Source organism: Macrobrachium rosenbergii, chromosome 41 (assembly GCF_040412425.1).
Source record: "Macrobrachium rosenbergii isolate ZJJX-2024 chromosome 41, ASM4041242v1, whole genome shotgun sequence".
Taxonomy (NCBI): Eukaryota; Metazoa; Arthropoda; class Malacostraca; order Decapoda; family Palaemonidae; genus Macrobrachium; species Macrobrachium rosenbergii.
The window spans coordinates 41,827,718-41,848,292 of record NC_089781.1 but is presented as its reverse complement, the minus strand read 5'-3'; the positions used below and the strand labels follow the sequence as shown (position 1 = coordinate 41,848,292).

The window sequence follows — 20,575 nt, the reverse complement described above, 5'->3', positions numbered from 1 at the left end:
AAAAACACAAGAAATACAAAATCAACCACTGCAATCGCTGAAAAGAAATTAAATTTCTCTTTTTTTTACAAAATAAAAAAAAATGGATTAAAAAAATTCTAACTCCGAAAATAAGTTTAGACTTCATGCCAAGCAGAATCTGTACAAAGAAATACACAGATGAATATGTACGATAGGCATTTTTGAGTGTATTTTATCTACTCTATATACGTACACTGAATATGTCTACGAAGTATTACACGCGAACAAAGAGAACAAGACTGTAGTTTCTCCTTGTATTGGAGGGGAGATGAAATCAGAATACGAAGTACAAATAGAACGCGTCTCATACACGCTACCACAACCGGTAACGACTTTTGTGCACTATTTGCACTGCATTTCAGTGCACCTCTGCGACATATCCTAGCCCATATGGTGTTCCTTGGGCAACTTTAAGTCTAAATTGAGTCTTTCAGTTGAAATCTTAAAGGCACGTATAAGCTGTCCAAGGAAGGTACCGACCAAGGACTGAATAGTTGACTCTGCTATCTCTATCTCAGACACTGCATCACTCATACCTTCGTTACGCTGAGAGACAGACAGGGACATGGCTGAAATTTAACGCACTTGAGAAAGACAAATAACAACAGGTAGAAAGGCTGCTCTGTGCCATGAGTCTCCTGCGACGGCTCTCTCTCTCTCTCTCTCTCTCTCTCTCTCTCTCTCTCTCTGCCTCCGACATGACACTTGTTGATTTTGTTCCTTTGGCGACCCAGCTTTTGGATCCCAATATAGAACTCTCAGACATTCTAAGGGATCTCGTGCATTGACTGAAAAGGACGGGGGCTCATACGCACTGGGTAAGGAAAATAAAGTGCTGGGCTTTAATGTACCTAAGACTTGATGCCTGAAATGGAGGGAATTTAACTCTTTTTCTTTGGTGGTTACTCTGTTCACTTAAACCCCAAATACATAGACTTTTTTTCCTGTCTCTCACTCACTTTCTCATTGTTTGTGAGAAAGGATAAATAAACTTCCGTTCCACCTGCGTCGTTACCTGGTCTTGACGAGTTGAAGGTATTTACATACAACTCGTTCATCAATTAAGAAATTTTTTCCAACCAGTTATTTCTAATGCTGAGCTCAGCTGCCAAATACTTGGGGACCAACACCTGCTTCTCTTCACGCTCGCGAGATGTGGGTGTCTTTAACGGTTAGTGGCACGGTCTAAAGGGTGGAATCTTGGATTCTCTCACAATGTAGGGCAGCGGGTGAGGAAGGGAAGGGTCCTGGTCACCCATGAGAGAAAACAAGGATTAGGCAGAGGACGAACCTAATTTGTCTCAAGAAAAATTTTAATATGATAAAATGACAGTCTTTTTAAAAGCACGTTCTGTGGCGACTGACTTCTTTCTACTCTCTGGTAAAGACGGAAATGTACGTTTATGGAATGTACCATTCGTAAATATTTCCTAGGCGTAACCATCGACATGTAGAGACATACTCATGAAATATTACCTCCGCCATGTCATATGAATGATATGAATTAATAGAATAACCTACAAGAAGTTGCATATTTTACCAGAGGTCTGACTTTGAAGTGGGAGCATTAAGGTGCCATCGCTATATGAATCCGTTCTAAATAAAGCTTAAAGATATCAACCGCTTACATCTTTGGGTTTAGTTAATGAGATGATATTCAACTTTGGTAACAATTCTCGCTCTTTATTATTATGTTTAGTTTTAACTGCTTTCTAGTGTTTCTTAAGAAAAGTAGTGCATTTTTGTCGTAAGAATTACAGCATTCAACAAATAATCTATCACTTACGCGGGCTCAGACATCATTTATCTCTGTCTGTCTGTCTGTCTGTCTGTCTGTCTGTCTCTCTCTCTCTCTCTCTCTCTCTCTCTCTCTCTCTCTCTCTCTCTCCACTTTCTCGATTCTGTCAGGACTGAGCTGATAAGGGAATTGAACTGTCTGTTCCACTGTCCTGTACATTTAAAAAAATTCCGTTTATCTCTTCGGCCAGTCAGTCTTACCCTGGCATTTGAGTCTTTCAGTAATAATAGCGTCTTTCAATATAAATGGCGTCTTCCATGAATATGATCATTATTATTCTTATTATTATTATTCAGATGAACCCTGTTCTTATGGAACAAGACCACGGGGGCCACTGACTTGAAATTCAGGCTTCCAGAGAACATAGTGCACATTGGAAAGAAGTAACAGGAAGTAAATAGAAACATAGAAAGAAGAGATCACTTAATAAAAAAAGGAAAAAAATAAATTAACAATTTAATAAATAAAAAAGTAAAAATGTAAGTAAATTACTAAACTGCAAGAACTGTATTAGGGTGTAATGTATTGCATCTTCGCTTACACTTTTGGAGTTCCAATTGCCCGACATGCTCAGGGCGACTATTCCACAGTCCAACGGTGTAAGGAATAAAGGACCTCTGGAACAGAGAAGTTCGACAGCGAGGCACATTTACTGCATATTGGTGCTACTGTTTAGCAAATTCTGGTTGCCCTCGGCGGGAAAAGGGGATCAGGGATCAATAGTGAATGTGAAAGAACTCTGTTACAACAGAACTTACGAAAAATTGACAAACGAGAGACGATCCGTCGATGGTCCAAGTCATAACTGCTAATATTAGGAAATAGAAACCTACCACCACGGACCAATCTCTCTAAAGGAGATAAATCTCTGGCAGAGCAGACATCTACACCGGAGAACAGTATTCTAGAAAGGAAGGACAAATGACCTAAAACAGGTTGTATTAATTTTATTACTGTTATAAATATATGAGGCCTTACGAACAATGCCTAACTTTCGTACGGCATTTGCTGAACATTCCATTAGATGTTTCTCGAAAGTAAGATGTGAGTTAAAAATTACACCTTCAGACTCATTCAGCAGAGTCCCATCTACCTGAAGGGGAAGATGGGGTGGAAAATCTGTACGAGAATGGCTAAACAATAGTGTTTTCTTTTACTTTGTTTGAAGTAAAGTTGAAACATATCCATCCACTCCAAGGTTCTGAAGTTTATGAATAAGTGCCTTGTGATTTACAAAATCGAAAGCAGCACTAAAACCTATTTGCATTACTCTACACTCACAACCCTTATCAAGGTTCTCTTGCAATTGGCATGTCAAATCTAAAAGAGCATTGCAGATACCTAACTGCTTCCTATATGTATATTGACTATCAGCTAACAATCCTTTAGATCCCACATACTTATATAGTAGCTTCCGCTCATCAGCAAAGATACTATGTCATCATAAAAATCTATAGAACCTAGTAATCTTGGGAGACAACACACTAGAAACTTTTTTAAAAAAACAAAGGGTGAAACCATCAAGATCTTCTCCATCCCACCTATTAAGATTATCCTGAATTTTCTGAACATCCCTGGAGCGAAGTGCAAATTTTGTAAGAATACAGTAGGTTCAGGATGACAAGTATCTGGGAGAGGGACATCCTCAGCTGACTGCTTTTCTTCAAAAGCTCGATGAAGCCATTCAGCCTTTTCTCGAGGGCCAGTAACCAATCTACCATCATCTGTTGGTAGTGGTGGAATGGAAGACGAGTCTGACCCAAAGATAGATGATGGCCGTTTGGTCCACCACAGATGAGGCTGAGTAATTCCTTCAAGTTTCCCCATTAATGAATTAATATAATTTTCCTCAGCTACATGGAGAATTCCATGCGCAGCACGGCGCGACTCAACAAAATGGTGTCTTTGTCATGTGAGCGGTTTCGTCTCCACGTGTTGCATTTGGTCTGTTTGTCATGGTTTACCATGACCAGCCATGATCACGCATGGCGGGTCATTTGTCCTAAATTTGATGACTTTCCTAGGGACATATCTAACTAAAATAGCCATCAGCGTTTCATTAATAGCGTTGGGATCTTTAATAGCAATGGCATCTTTACATATATAAATGGCTGCTTATAATAAAAACGGCGTCTTCCAATTCCATTGGTACCTTTCATTGGAAAAGGTGTCTTTCGTTAGCATAATATATAGTAACTGCACATTGAAGACGTGTCTGCCCTAGCGACATCCTGACCGTAAAGTTATGGATAGTGTTGAACATGTTTTCTTGAAATTCTTTATAAACCCAAATCTGTTTAAAACTAATTTAGCGGGTTCTATTGACCTGAGACACCACTGATTCTAAGGAAAATAACCCTTTTGGATATCTGATTGCATCGCCATCGCCGCGGGACTTAATCATGCCCTTTGTATTTTCAATAGCACTTCTACGGCTTCATCTGTTCATGTTATCCCGCCGACATTTTGAAGGGCTGAGAGAGTGATGCGGCTTGGTGACTGACATCCGCAGATATGCTGGATTTTCTTCTCAAAGTGAAATCCAGCGAAGTAAAAAGCGCTGGATTTCACTTTGAAAAATAAATACTGCATTTCTAAGGATGTCAATTCCCAAGCCACATCACTTTCTCAACTCTTCAAAATGTCGCAGGATAACATGAATAGACGAAGCACGATCGACATTTTTGACCTTTATTGTTCTCAAAAATATTTATCGTCATCAAAATAATTAGTAACGATATTACTGCGTTTCTGTAAAATCAATTAACTACCTTAAGAATAAGTCTCTAACTAATATATCTTAGAAGCTAATACTAGAAAAGCAAGGATGTAAATTCCGTTTTTGGCATGGCTGTATTAAAGACAAATATCAAGAGAAAAACTGCTTATGTAACTGGAAAAGAAACGCTTTATACACACATATATAAACAGAGAGAGAGAGAGAGAGAGAGAGAGAGAGAGAGAGAGAGAGAGAGAGAGAGAGAATTAAAAAATACTGCAGAAATATCTTTTCTTAGTAACATTACCTTTTCTACTTCAATTAATAATGATAATAATATGCAAGAAAACTATGGACTTAAAAATTGACCAAAACGTTCATTACGGCATGCAAAGATTTCATGAAAAGCGTCACTAATTCATCTCAGAAAATTGGCTTCAAGGACCTGATTCATTACAATACTATTCTGTCTTGACTTGCTTCATCAATTTATGCTTTTCTGTCTAGTAGCGAGAGACATGAAGATTCAAAGGAACAGTCATATTCTATTCGTGGAGAACAAAACTTGGACATGCTAGAACGCTGAGTCGAGGTTGATGGACGTTGTGAGACGAACAATGCCTACAGTCAAACCAGAATGACTACGAACGTGTAGTACGCTTTAGATGTTGCTACTTTTCCCAGATTTGATTCATTAAACCTTGACCTAAGCTGAGATATCGTGTACTGTAGATGTGGCAGGAACGTTGCCACATCTTACTAGCTCAGCAAGGGTGCGTTTGATTTATAGTAAAAAGAAAAATCCAATAAATGACGAATTGAAATCATACAGTAAACCAGTGGTTTTCAACCTTTTTGTGCCCATTGCCAATTTTTGGCATCCCTAAATACTCATGGCCCACTGCCCTTCAGAATAGTGTAATGATGATAATAGAATTATTATAAAGCTTTTCATTTTCATTCATGGAATTAGTTTTCAGAACACTTTATTAGTTATGCATTTTCCTTAATGAAAGAAAGCACTGGCCTACATTTACTGTAAATGATTTTTCATTTTTTAATTCTATTTTGAAGACGTCCGTGGCATGGCCCCCCTCAGAACTGCCCATGGCCCACCAGTGGGCCATGCCCCACAGGTTGAAAACCACTGCATGAAACTGTGTTGATAACAGTGTAGGATAAGGATGGTTTAGCTGCTAATCATCCAAATGAATTATACAAATGCCCAATATCTAGCCCAGACTCAGTGACGAAAATAAACGAGAGGAAAAAAAAACACTGTTATTGGTTCCACAAGTGATGTAGATTGTAAATGAAGAAGGACTTGTCCCGGAACTGTCCCTTTCTTCTTTCTTTCGTCCTGAACGGAAGTGGTTTTGTATAGGGGGCTTTCGTGCTATGGGCTTTGTCCCGTCTCTGAAACCTCTCCTTAACAATAACCCATAGGCATTCCTTTTATCTATGCCCCTTCTAGAAGCTACAATATTTCAGATATTTGCTTTCGGCAACTCTAAATATGGATCGTCTTTAAAATGACATTGAATTTAGATAAGGAAACTAGGTTGGTATCTCTCAGCAGAGGAGCAATAAATGCTTTTAAATGATGGCCGCTTTAACTCGGGGTTCTCATTTTGGCTTCTTCTCGAGGAAGTTGGGATGAAGCCAACTATGAATCATGGTCGATCTCTTGCGCCCTAAAGCAGAGGAAAACCGATGGCCTTCATTACACCAATCTGTCTGCTGACGTACGGAGCCACTCACCTACTACTAGTTGTCGGGACAAACAGACCAAATAATATCTCAAGTGTATCTAGTTCAGGTTTGCTAAGGTTTTTAACTTTAGTCAAAGCGAAAAAGATAAATGCAGGACGAGCATACTTGCGCAAGCACGCATATACACAAACACACACACACACACACACACACACAAACACACAAAACATATATCTCACTTATACACGCGTGACTTCTCTGTTATCAAAAATATTAAGCCTCAAATACCCTTTCGTACTGAACTCGATATGAAGGGGTATTTGTGGCTTAATATGTGTGTGTCTGGGTACCTACACTTTCACACACAGACAAACAGTGAATTTACACATTTGCTAGAGAAAATACAAACATACTCTCATCATTTTAGGACAAATGGAGGGTCGAGATGAATACCTCAGTGGTTATATTTTTTAGCAATTTGCCTAAATGTGAGTAAATGCGTTAAGAAAGGTCATGGGATTGTCAGCACAATCAGTGCATGTTAAACGATTACATGTTAGAATACTGTTGTACAATATCAACACAAATTTCCTACTAAGATTTTTCGATTATGTGCTATTCATTTGTAATGAGTATAAACGGAGCAAATCTAAATTTCAGTTACCTTCATTAGTTTGACCAGAGGCAACGACAGCAACTAACGTCGATGGTTAAGTTTAATCTTTTACATAGCAGGAAGTTTAATTCTTTGCTTTACTTAGTTTCAAAACCAAGAAGAATTCGATTTTAAACTCGACCCCAGACTCCATTTGTAAGAGGTCACAATATAGCATAGTCGTGAAAAAAAGCAAAAAATCGGTCATATCTACAAGAGGACAAGCCACGTTATGAATTGCCATGCATCACAAATTACTTTGACAATACCTGTCATGCCAAAGGAAAGGTACTTGAATCTGCTGTAATTAAGAATATTAGTAACATGAATCTGTCTCTAAGATCGTGGAAGCCAGATATTTTTATTTTGAAAAAGAAAGCAGTACTGCAAGGGACTGCAAATTTACTAACTGCTTGCGATTTAAAAGTTCCTTCCTGAATAGATAAGATTCCATTGTATCAGTAAATTTATTGTTGTTTGGAAGGGGCTAGAGGTAATATCCAAAATAAAATACTTCTCTTGTTTCTTTATTGTTTTACTTACAAGGGCCATTTCATCTTGGCACACACATACGCACAGACACACATAAACATACATACATACAGTACACACACATACATTTATATGTGTGTGTGTATGGATGTTTGTGTGTTTGGTATGAAAGACTGTTTAGTTAAAGAGACATTCTAATACTTGCTTACCTCTTAATGAGGTACGGAGCTCTTGCTAGCAGAAAAGGCACGAAAATCAAGGAAAACCAAATATATATCTGCTCAGGAAAAAAAAGTTTTTTTTTAAACATCTCTGTTCCTTCTTCACATTCATGAATGATATTTTACTCCACTTCTTTGAGCAACAAAGACGATCTGCTTTCACGGGAATTTAAGAAGAATTTCACCAAAGAAATGACTAATCAAGAGAGATTTCTACCGCTACACAAAAATACCGTGGAGAGGACTTCGTGTATAAACTGTAAAGGACAAAGATATTCATCTTTTTGCCGGATAAAAGTGCCACAAGGACTCAAATTTTCTAAACCAACAACAGGCCTTGAAGCTAATACTTTTTAAGGAAAAGAAATTAAGATCGTTATATAGGGGAAGGGGGGAGATAGAAGACACAAGTATGCCACTATTATATGCTTTATTGATTCTGGGACGGTGTTTTCTCTGGTATGGTTGAAGGCGCAGTGGCTTGTTGGCACAGGTGCTGACTGCTGCTGAAAAACCATATATTTGAAAGGTATACTTGAAATCCCAAAGGCCTTTGTGTCATCTACACTGCTGTACAATTTTCCAAGAGGAAGATAAAACTTGGAATATATACAATGCAAAATGAAGCCAATTCAAGGATAAAATCAGACTAGTTCCCATTAGGCGTCAGGAGGTGTCTCGTGTGGAGCTCACTTTAACTCACGGTGGGTCTCATGAGGCAATGTCGAACGGACACGTTTTCCAACATGTCTTAGCCTCTTAATGCCAACCTTTGGATCTAGTAGCCAATAACTGATTGATTTATTCCCAAGAACTAGTGTCACCAATAAGCCTGTAACTGGTGACAGATGTTTAGTTATCTAAGTCCTCGCTTACGTGTCATCATGTAACGAACATATGCAGCTTCTGCTGCACACAAATATGAAAAAAATTATATTTGTTACTAGGTGCAAAAGTTTGGCGGGAAGATGCCAAAACATGTTTGTGGGGCACCGCCTTCAATAACACTTCCGCCACAGGCTAGCAGCGAATGGAAATTATGCAAAACAATATATCCAGTTTAACATAAAGAAGAAACTATTCCTGGAACTGGGAGATCATTGACGAGGCTATCATTGAAAATTTGAGAGCAGGCCACACGTATGGACCTGACATGGATCTTCATTGATAAGGAAACAGCAGCGTTCTCTTATGTCTGCAGAGACAGATGCCGGAAAATTTCAACTGTCAAATATATATATATATATATATATATATATATATATATATATATATATATATATATATATATATATATATATATATATATACTTATGCTGTGGTTTTCATAATGCAGTAATCTCCCCTTAGTTGTTGTGTGTATTGTTGTATACTGTATAATTTTATGTTCAGATGTGCAGATTCCATAGAGAGTTAGCTTAAAGTTACTGTGGTTAAACCCTGTATGATTTATAAGAAGGACAATATATGGGTGGAGAGAGAGACAGAGAGTAGTTGTTCTCTATGAAGAGGCGACCCGTTTTCGTCAATATACAAGACTGCTGAAGTAATGCATTCCTATATGACTTGGTCATCCTGATCAGAACACTGCTGGGTGGAAAATTCTATCACATAAATTGACTAACATCATTCTGGGATTTTCCATGAGATGATATCTTTTCATTTTATTATAATAACTAGAAATTCTTTTGTTCTGAAATTATATAATAATAAATATTATTATTAACTGTAATTCCACTTTCTCTCTAATTATCGTTTTTAAAGAGTTTTTAAAATAAAAATATCGTCTAAAACCCGTTCACACACTCGTATGGACGAACGGCACCACCCGTCTATAGACGCCTATACAGAGTGGGTCATTCAGAGACTGTTATCCATGCTGAGAGGAACTGCGGTTCTCTCTCTCTCTCTCTCTCTCGCTCTCGGGACTTCGTATGTCCTGTTGTAATGTAATTAATATTTTTGTAATCGATGGTCACTCATAACTTTTAGCTGTTTAATTCCTTAGTAAATGTGTCTGAGTCATCTGAACAGTGTATTTTATTAAGTGAAGGTAACAGCGCCTAATAAAAAGTGAAGAAACTGGTACCAAGGTAGTGTAACGTAATCAATGGTTTCAAGTACACTAAAAATAATATTTACAGTGGTTATATACAATTATTCTAACTTTTTTAATACTTTTCGTGTTGTATGTTTTATACTTTACCTTTTGAAGAGTTTTTTTATATATGTGGTATATTTGCTATTGTCTTGATGTTTTGCTTTACATATTGATATTCACCTTTTTGCAGAGTATATTTCTATCTTTTGTATCCACATTTTTGTTTCATTGATTTAGTTGCCTTATTTTGTTTAACACTTGGGAATTAATTTACTTGCATTTCTTTTCAATCATCTTTGTTACTTAACAATTTAAATTTTACTTGAATAATTTTTTGATTACTTAATAAACTAATTTCTGATTTAATTTTGACTGATGATTAATTCAGACTTAATCCAATTTTGTTTTGTTTTCAAGTAATAATAAGTTTCCCTGAGACTGTTAATGTCATGTACAATCTTTGAATTTAGAAATAAATTTTTGTATTTTAAATTGTTATATCAGAGTTTCATTTATTGACCCACCAGTAATTTTGATTTGAATTAGATATAGAGTGGTAAGTGAGATGTTTTCCTTCAAGTAATTGAAGTGAGCTCGAACCAGGGAAATAAAAATACTTAGACTTTTATAGTGTTGTTGGAGTGATGCCCTTTGATTTTAGCTCACACCTGTATTAGTGAACTTATTCTGCTTTCTTTCATGATTGATAAGTTTTATAAGGGATCACTGTTGCCTTTAGAAAAATCAGTCGTTTTATATTTGTGATGAGGGTTTAGGTGTCTGGCTGTTGTGAGGTACTATAATTGCCGGATAAATGGTAAGTTTGGTAATCAAATATCAAGCACTTAGACACCAGGTTTAATTTTAAATACAAAAATTTATTTCTAAATTAGACCGGGGAAACTTTGAGGTCGGCAAAAAAAAAAAAAAAAATCACATCAATGGAAAGAGAATGACACGTACATTCACATGTGGGGGTAATGTTACTTTTGATATAACTGAGGCACAAGTTAAGTGTGTCGCAATCAAAGCATTAATAAGCTCTGGTAAAGTAGATGGAGAGTTAGGGGAGGCATATGAATTGTTGAATGCAGCTGAGATAGAATTCTCAAATAAGGCAAGGCAAAAGAATGAGAACGGTGATGTACAGGCAGAATTTAGGAGTTTAGACTCAGAAGAATTTTGGAGTAGAATGAAGGTGTTAGAGTCAGAAGAAAACTTACTTAGACTGCAGATACAGGCTGATTAAGAAAAAGAAGAAAGAGATAGAGCAAGAGAAGAAAGAGATAGAGCAAGGGAAGAAAGAGATAGAGCAAGGGAAGAAAGAGATATAGTAAGGAGGCGAGAAGAAGAAGAAAGAGAAAAGGCAAAACATGAAAGGGAGTTGGAGTTAATCAGAGCTCGATCCTTACTGCTTGTAAACCCATATAACTATATCCAAGGTAACACGACCCTGTGTTTGATGTAGCAAGAGTACAGAAGTCAAGTCCAAAATTTACAGAAGAAGCTCCAGATGAATTTTTTGATCACTTTGAAAAAGTGGCTTCAGGTATGGGATGGCCAGAGGATAAATGGTCAGTTTTGTTACAAAGTGTTCTCATTGGTAAAGGAAGAAGTGCTTACTTAGCCTTATCAGCTGATCCATGTAAAGAGTACCAGGTACTCAAACACAATGTGCTACAGGTTTACCAGATGACCCCTGAATATTACAATGAAAGATTTAGATCTTTGAAGAAGGATGACAAGATGACTTTCTTGGATTATGCCTATAAAGTCAGCAGATGTTTTAAACGATGGCTGGAGACGGCTAAAGTTAAGTCTATGGACGAACTTGAAGAATTAGTGGTCTTAGAGCAATATCTAAGAGGAATTCCTGAACATATAAGAGCTTATTTGAGAGAGAAAGAGGTGAAGAAACTCGATAAAGCTGCTACTCTGAGCGAGGATTATAATATAATTTCCAGCAAAAAGAATTATAATGGCAGGTACCAGAACCAACAATTTACAGGTTATAGGTCTCAGTCAAATTTTAGGAACAGTGCTATGAAAAACCCCTCTAATAATTATACCTGTGCCAAACCAGGATATGCCCCACAGCAGTGGAATGCTAAACCCACCCCTTCTAGTCTATTCTCAAGATAAGTGCAGAAAATTAATGTTGTTTGCCACAAGTGTGGAAGAGTAGGATATTATAGTCGAGACTGCTATAAAGTGTATCAGCAGACTAAGCCAGTTGGACAGGTTACAAGAGCTAACCAGGTAAAGCCAACTACGAGGAACAATGTGGGACAAAATGAAATCAGACAAGCAGAGTGCTTAGCAACCAGTGGAAATGCAAATTCCAGTAGTGAGTGGCTGAACAGTGAGGAGGCTTTTAAGCCATATATCTATGAAGGTATGCTGACAACCCCCTCTTTGAGTGTACAGGTACCAGTGAAGATATTACGTGATACAGGAAGTAATCACAGTGTGGTAATTTGAGGTGCTCACCCGCAGTTGGAGAAGAATCTCACCAACCAGAGATTCAGTTTTCTTAAAATGTATAGGAGGAGAGGAAGTAACTCCTATATGCCGCTTGCATTTGTCATGTGAATTAGTGACAGGAAATGTTGATTTTGCAGCAAAGGATTCACTAGCTGTTGAAGGTGTACATGTTTTACTGGGTAATGAAGTTGGTGGTGTTCCCTTCGTTCCTTGTCCTGTAGTGACAGACATACCATTAAGGATTAATCCTACAACAGAATTAGAGAAGAAAAACCCTCACCTATTTCCAAGTTGTGTAACTACCAGGAGCATGAAGAGAGCTGAGCATAGAAGTGAAGAAACTGAAGATTTACCTGCACCAGAAGGATCTTTGAGCCTAGAGGAGCTGTTCCAGGAAAGTGAAGTTTTCCCTAATGTCAGTACTGAAGAGATTCTTGCAGAAGAAGAAAATCCTATTGTTGGTAAAGAGACTCTGGGTAGTCAAAATGTCCCTGAAGACAGTAGTGAAATTACTGAAGCAAAGTTAATAGATATTGAGAGTTCAACCCTTGAAGTTGGTCAAGTGACTAGAGAAAAATTAGTGGAATTACAGAAGAGGGATACAGCATTGGCTGAACTGTTCTTCAGAGTTGTTGAACCAGAAGAAATGCAACAAACTTCTACCTGTTATTATCTAAGGGATGGATTGCTGATGAGGAAGCATCGACCTGTAGATATACCAGGAAATGCTGATTGGGGTGAATATCATCAAATTTTAATTCCATATCCATTGAGGAAGCAAGTGGTAGCAGTAGCGCACGAAGCTGGACATATGGGAATCAGGAAGACTGTTGAGAAGGTTATGAAGTATTTCTTTTGGCCTGGACTACACAAGGATGTCAGCAAATTTTGCAGGGAGTGTCATACATGCCAAATAGCTGGAAAACTAAATGAAACTATTCAAAAAGCTCCCCTACAACCGATAGAAGTTAGAGGAGAACCCTTTAGCAAGGTGATAATAGATGTGGTTGGTCCGCTTCCGAAAACGAAGAAAGGACATGAATATCTGTTGTCATTAATGTGCCCCATAACTAGATATCCAGAGGCGATTCCTATAATAAGTATAAGTGCAAAGGTAATAGCTGAGAAGTTGGTGGAATTTTTTTCCAAGTTTGGAATTCCAGAAATTGTACAGAGTGATAGAGGAATGAACTTTACCTCAAAATTATTCCAAGATGTGCTGAATTTGCTAGGAGTGAAACAACAGTTATCTACCGTTTATCACCCAGAAACTCAAGGAGCTTTAGAAAGGTTCCACCAAACTTTGAAAAGTATGTTAACCAAATACTGTAATGAATTTGGAGGAGAATGGGATGTTGGTTTACCCTTAATGTTATTTGAGGTAAGAAATGCTTATCAAGAAAGTATGAGATGTTCGCCAAATGAAATGATTTTCGGTCGAGACATGAGAGGTCCGTTGAAAATCCTTGCAGAGAACTGGGAAGAAAATCAAGAGGAAATCCAAGGAGAATATGTGAAGAACTTGAGGAAAAGGTTAGAAGAAATTAAAAAATTCCCTTTAGAAAATTTAAAGACAAGCCAAGAGAAAATGAAAAGAAAATATGATGCTAAGACTAAGTTAAGAAGCTTTAATGTTGGACAGCAAGTTCTAGTGTTCTTACCAGTGAAAAGGTTTCCCCTTACAAATAAATTTCAAGGTCCTTATAGGATAACAGAAAAGTTAAGTGATCGAACTTATGTGATTGAAACACCAGGGAGAAGGAAACGACGGAGGAAGATACATGTAAATCTTTTGAAACCTTACTTTTCAGAAACTACAACTGAGGTTATGTCTATAACCCAAACAACTTCATATACAGAGGAGGATGATGGTTACGAGTTTGGAGCTGAAAATAAGATGAACAATTCCTCAATATTAGAAAATTTAGAAAGCAAACTAAAACATCTAGGTGTTGAAAAAAGCAAAAAATTAACAGACATGATCCAAAATTTCCCTGAAATTTTTACAGACATACCTAAGTGTACCGACTTGACAAGGCATGAGATTAAGATCAGAGAAGCTGTTAAACCATTCAAGCAAAGAGCTTATCGTGTATCACCCTTTCATCGAGATGTTTTGAAAAAGGAAGTTGAATATTTGTTGCAGCACGGATTGGCAGAGCCCAGTTCAAGTCATTACAGTTCTCCTTGTGTGTTAGTACAGAAACCAGATGGCTCGTCTAGGATGTGTACTGATTACAGGAAATTGAATTCCTTCAGTATAGCTGATAATTGTCCCTTACCTCTTATTGATCAATTACTTGATAATATTTGGCAAGCCCAGTTTGTTTCTAAAGTGGTGAAGGAGTTACAAAGATTGGTGAATGTGTTTGGAGTTTATTGCTTATATTGTACAAGTTTTTCAGCCCTAATAATTTCCCTGATTGTTTGTATAATCTTGTTGTGTAAGGAGAGAGAACATTTTTGGAGAGAGCAGTGTAATTGTAGATTATTTATCCCTCTCCGAATCCACCGATTCGAACCCGGGATAATTAATCTTTTGGGGGGAGGAATATTATAAGGTGTTATGATATATGTAACCATTTTATAAGTGTTTATATGTCTCTGTGAAAATTTTGATGTTTTGCTTGCAGATTCGTCATTTATTGTGAAGATGTGATCTTAAAATGTCTTTTTCTTGCAGATAAGTTATATATCATGTAAGCTTACAATACTATGGAATGTTTTTCCCTTATGTTATCGTGATGAGTTGACATCTAGCGGCCAGTTGTCTATTATATGTTTATCATATATGCTTAACCCATAGTCATTAACTGTGTCTGTGCCTATTCTGTTCATAATCTGAGAAAGAGAGAATGAGGAACGGTGAGATAAGTGGAGTTGATGAGCTGTCAACCAGCCAATTTTGGGTTTAAAAGCGCTTCCCATTGTTTGCTCAGCTTTGTAAGACTCCCTAGAATTTGGTTTAAAATATCTTTTTCTGCTTAACCCTGAACAGGAAATGTCCATCAAATAGATAAGAGATTAGGCGCTGTGTGTGTATTCATACATGTGTATACTTGTGTGTATGTATGAATGTATGTACAGTATACTTGTGTGAATGTATACATACTCTATGTATCATGTGTTCTGGAAGGGCCTGTTGGAGAGTTATAAGTGCAGTGCTGTTCCAAAGACAGTCAGTCTGCTAGAAGGGTCCCTAAGAGAAACATCTCTCTCTCTCTCTCTCTCTCTCTCTCTCTCTCTCTCTCTCTCTCTCTCTCTCTCTCTCTCAATATTCCCATTATATATATATAGGGAAAACAACCGAAGGGTCACTGTTTGTAAAAGCTCTGTTAAACTCACCCCAGGAGTGTGTTAATTTTGTAGAAGGTAATCAGGAATATTGTTTTGTGCAAGTGTTGTGGAGAGGTATAGTGGTGTAATAATTACAAAAGGTAATGTGGTGATTACTGAGTTTTGTAATAGCAAGACTTAAAGTGATATTCTTGGTAAAAGAATTATTATTTTGAATAAGTCTTAGTGCCTTAACAGTGTTTTCTAAAGATTAATATAGTCTTTAGGCACATTTTTGGTGGTTGGTATATTTCCATTTTTGCATATCGCATTCTTATATGTCTTTACTATCACATTATTATAATTTTATTATTAATATGTTGTGCTGGTGATTTATTAGCATTTCGTTAGTGCCCACCTGTTGTTGAGATTTTGGAGAATGTTTGTGTGGGTTCTAGTCAGTAATATTTTGGTGATTGTTTGTGTTGGTTAGTCAGGCATATACTTGGCCCTTGAGTGATAGTTAATAGTTTGATTCTTACCTAACCAAATTGCTTTCTTAATAAATTAGAGTTTTGTGAATTAAACTTGATTAAGAAATACTTAAATCTTACACTGTTGTTAATTAATGGTAAATCTTTTGAGATTGTGAACTTTACATATAACTTTTGAAGCTTAGAAATAAACCTGTTTGTTTGAAGTTTTTAAAACATAGCGTTTCATTTTCACCACCAGTAATTAGAGACATTCATGAATGTGTACAAGGTAAGTGATGTATCTGTTTGTTCACCTGAGACTTATCTAGATAAAATAGAACCAGAGAGACAGTTACAGTGCTGGTTGAAGATAACCCATATTCCACTAGTGTGGATATAACTTAATAATTGTTGCCTCATCCATAACTTGATAAAGTTATATTGATTTTCTCAAGTGATAAGTAAGTTTATGGGATCATTATACCTTTAGAGATTCAGTAACTCTTTGTTATGAGGTTTCAAATATCTGGTCGATGTGAGGTAACTTTTGGTATTATTATTTGTGTAATAACCAGGTGCTTGATCACTTCGTGACAATATATACTATATATATATATATAAATATATATATATATATATATATATATATATATATATATATATATATATATATATATATATATATATATATATATGACTACGCAATTGGCAAGCAATACAGTAGCAATTAAATTTTGTCAAGAGAAGTTTACTAGTTAGCTATGAGGAAAATTTGCGTTGATATGGTGTATGAATGAATGGATTCACATATATTCATAAAGTGTACGAGAGGGAGAGAGAGAGAGAGAGAGAGCTTAAGTGGAGTAGTTTGTTGTGTGTAAGAAAGGAGGAAGAGAAGCCAAAGGTTCAAGGGCATCGGTAGAGTAAAGCTGAAGTGAAAGCGTCGTGTTATTCGAGTGCGCTTACCGCAACAAATGACTGCCCTAATCCTGCGCCAAACGGTTGTACATTTTCCTTGGCATCACTCAGACCTGTTAAAATGTAATTTGGCCTTCATTTATCGGTACGAAAAGTTAGCCTTTAAATATAATCATAAATGTACTACTCCAGAAGCGTTATAGAAATGACGTTTTGAAGGAATCCCTGGAATTCATTTTGGAAGTGATCCCCCCCCACCTCCACCCCGCTCCCGCCCTCCCCCGTTTTCGGTTTGTTTGGAACTTGACCTGAACCTATGGTGGTCTCCGTCTGTCATCACTCTTTGGCATTCCGCTGTGAAGCTTTGGGACTAAACTTGTAAAAAATCACCTCATCAGAAAGACGTGAAAAACAAGCTCTCTTTTCCTAGGTTTTCTGACGTTGGTGTCAAGCGCCTTAAGGTCTTATTAATATAATAGGTATTTAATGGATAAAGTTTGACAATGGTTTCTTTTGCATCATTAGCTAAATCTTGTTGATTAGAATTTAGTTATCATGCGCTGTTTAAGCATTTGTTTCTATAAGCTAACCTGAAAAAAAGATCAAAACAACACATACAAAAGTCTACGGTGTTCTAGAACCATAAAAGAATCCACACACACATAAAAGGAACGGTAAAAACACTTATTCCATCATATCTTGACATTCAAACATAGCTTAGTGCTAAGTTTCTAATTTATAGTTTTTAAGAGAGGTGTTAACTAGTCTAATGTCAAGAAATATCAGTTTGTTCCCCTGTTTCATTGACTACCATAGTGCAAATTTACTCTGAAGCAAGGTTTGCGGTATACCCGTAACCACCTGACAACGGCTACGATAAATGTTCATATATTAAAAATGCCCTCAGCAACTTTGACTCCAGGCCCTTTAGCTCTCATTCATCAGATGTCATTTATTTTGCATGAACACCTCATCAATAAAACGCAAGGTCTGAAACGAAGGTGGCATTCGCTGCCTTCATTTTGAATCATACATAAGACGGTGGCCGATGTATCATCAGGCACCTCCAAATAAAGTGCCTTTTTAAAATTTTTTTTTTTAGTCACTCACTTTGAAGTTTCTCGTGAAATATGTTTATGCTCTGCCAACAGATTTCAATGTTTTCAGATGGAGATGATGAGACCTGGGGTAAACTTTAACTGATAGTTTCACTAATCTAAAAGCAAGGACCGCACCGCACTACCAAATATGGCTCATCGGTAAAACAGAAAGTTATGAATGATATTCAGCTTGATAAACAGTCTGTAGATTTGCTTGATATGACGTTATTTTCTTTTTACTTGTAGTCGTTTTAAAAAGCATTTCCGTCACGGCCAGGCGCTAACATGCCCTCTGATTCATCTGCATTTTCATGGGAAATCCAAATAATTAACGTTACTGAAACAAATACTGTAGGAACGAAGTTTAGCATACATGGATTTGAAAGGGAAATTCCTAGACAAACTGACTATAAATTTGTCATTTATTGGAAAATGTTTTTGTTTTCTGCGGGAGCAATAAAAAGCATATGGTTTAGCACCTCTGAGAAACACACACACACAACACAAAAAGATTCTACAAGAGTCATTTATTCTACAATAAAATGTCTCACAGGATGAGCACCGCCTGAACAACGTCACAAATGCGGGAAGAAAATGACTTCTTAATTCAGGGGAAATCATTGCACACAGAATCCGTAGCCAGATGGAAAACGTATGTTTGGCCGAACTCTGCGGCATTTAACAGGAGAATTTCGTGCTCGGCTGAAGAAGCTGCTGAATAAATCGGATCGAAATTCCAGGGAACTAAGTGGGTTTGGCATTCTAGCATCCTGCACTAGAAAGAGTTTGGTTGAAAATGAATATTTTCTTTTCTGGACTACATTTGAGAAAAGCTTCATGGTTGGCTGTACAGTATATATCTTTCGCCATACTTAATATTGTGACATTTTCCCTTAGCCTACTGGTCCATTTTCAAATCAATGTCATATAAAGATGCGAGTGTCATTGAATTCTTTTGTGATTGCGTTTTTATGTGAGGTTTTCTTTTAAAAGTGCACAGTGCGGTATTTCTGCAAGAGTACTCTCTTTGCCGTTACACTTAACGATATATGTCAAGACACAATGATGAGCATTTTTTTCCATTTGCGGAAGAGTATAATTCATGCAAATTCTAAACTGTAAACAGACAATCAAACCTTGTGCAGTGGACAAAACTGCATCTTTCTTTTAACTTTCGCCAAAGCTCGCAGAAATTAGAGATTTGGAAATACGATTATTCATTAGTCATAACTTGATCTCTTTAATCCGATACATACTTCATGTCAGTTCAGCTGAATCTTCTAGGTTAGTGTTTAGTAACTTCCTACACACTGTTACAATATCCTACTCTCCTTAATCACTTTGCAACAAAGAAAATGAAAGGAACACATGTCTTGGGTATTTATGAGACAATAATTACCCTGGGGATAATGCTGATAACATCTGTGGGCTGGGTTTTCAATGACGGCTGTGCACGAGGTCTTTCTCTTGCCGCTTCGATCATCAAGAATGACGCCTGAGGGACTCTATGTATCTCTCACTCTAAGTACATAGGCTATGCTGCCAGCCATAGGCTCCAGCAGTTAATTGCAACCCATTCATATTCGCATTTTTTTCTACCACCCCCATAGTGAATGACATAGGAAAGGTATTTTCAAACAACCAAACCACGAACCACTAATTGAGGCACACTGAACAACGCAAATTATTATCTGAATTTCAATTATCTTCAGTCCTGTTACTATCGTTTTGTGTCCCACTACTTATTGCTTCTAAAAGGCTTCTGTCATGCAATTCTATTTGTATATCTGTATATCTATACATATACATACACACACATATATACATATTATATATAATCATGAAGCTACAAATGTCGTTTAATATCCAATTCACGCTACTTCGGGAATATCCCCGATGGGGAATTATCACCGTAGGTGAATTATAAGTGACCGTCGACTGGAGTCGTTGGAAGGTTACTGTGTCGAGGGATCGAGACCCGGCAGTATCGATCCATTTATCACTTATAATTCCCCTTCGGTGATAATTCCCCATCGGGGATATTCCCGAAGTAGCGTGAATTGGACATTAAACGACATTTGTAGCTTCATGACTGTATATAAATCACGGTGTGGATCTGAGGTGGGGTATGGTCTGTTTATCAGCAATGTCCCCTGAGAGTCTATTGTGATTTTTAGCCAAATGAGTTTTAAAGGCCACTCCTACCTCGACACCGGCCTGAGTGGGGATATGGAGCCTCTAACGGTTGTGTATGTTCGTCAGTACTGTTCTTGTAGTATATATATTTGTGACTTCTCACACTCTGTATCAGTCCTTCGTCAATGGCTTGGAAATAAAGTCGAAACCGGTCAGGACCTACACCCCGTTTCTTATTTTTCACCTGTGGTAATGTGTGTGATAAATGAATCATACAAAAGTGATAATAATCATATATATATATATATATATATATATATATATATATATATATATATATATATATATATATATATATTGTTGAATTACATATTATTATTAAATGTTTTCATAGAATAATTTTATCTTTGCGGCACAGTGTTATGCTGTCCTTTTTTTTTTTGTGTCTAGAAATATTTTTCTTAT

At 37.0% G+C, this 20,575-nt stretch overlaps 1 protein-coding gene across 6 annotated transcripts in view; it reads right to left on the bottom strand.

Moving 5' to 3' along the window:
• Positions 1 to 20,575, bottom strand: part of LOC136826829 (uncharacterized) — a 1,026,023-nt gene that overhangs the window by 729,965 nt on the left and 275,483 nt on the right. The window lies entirely within an intron of this gene.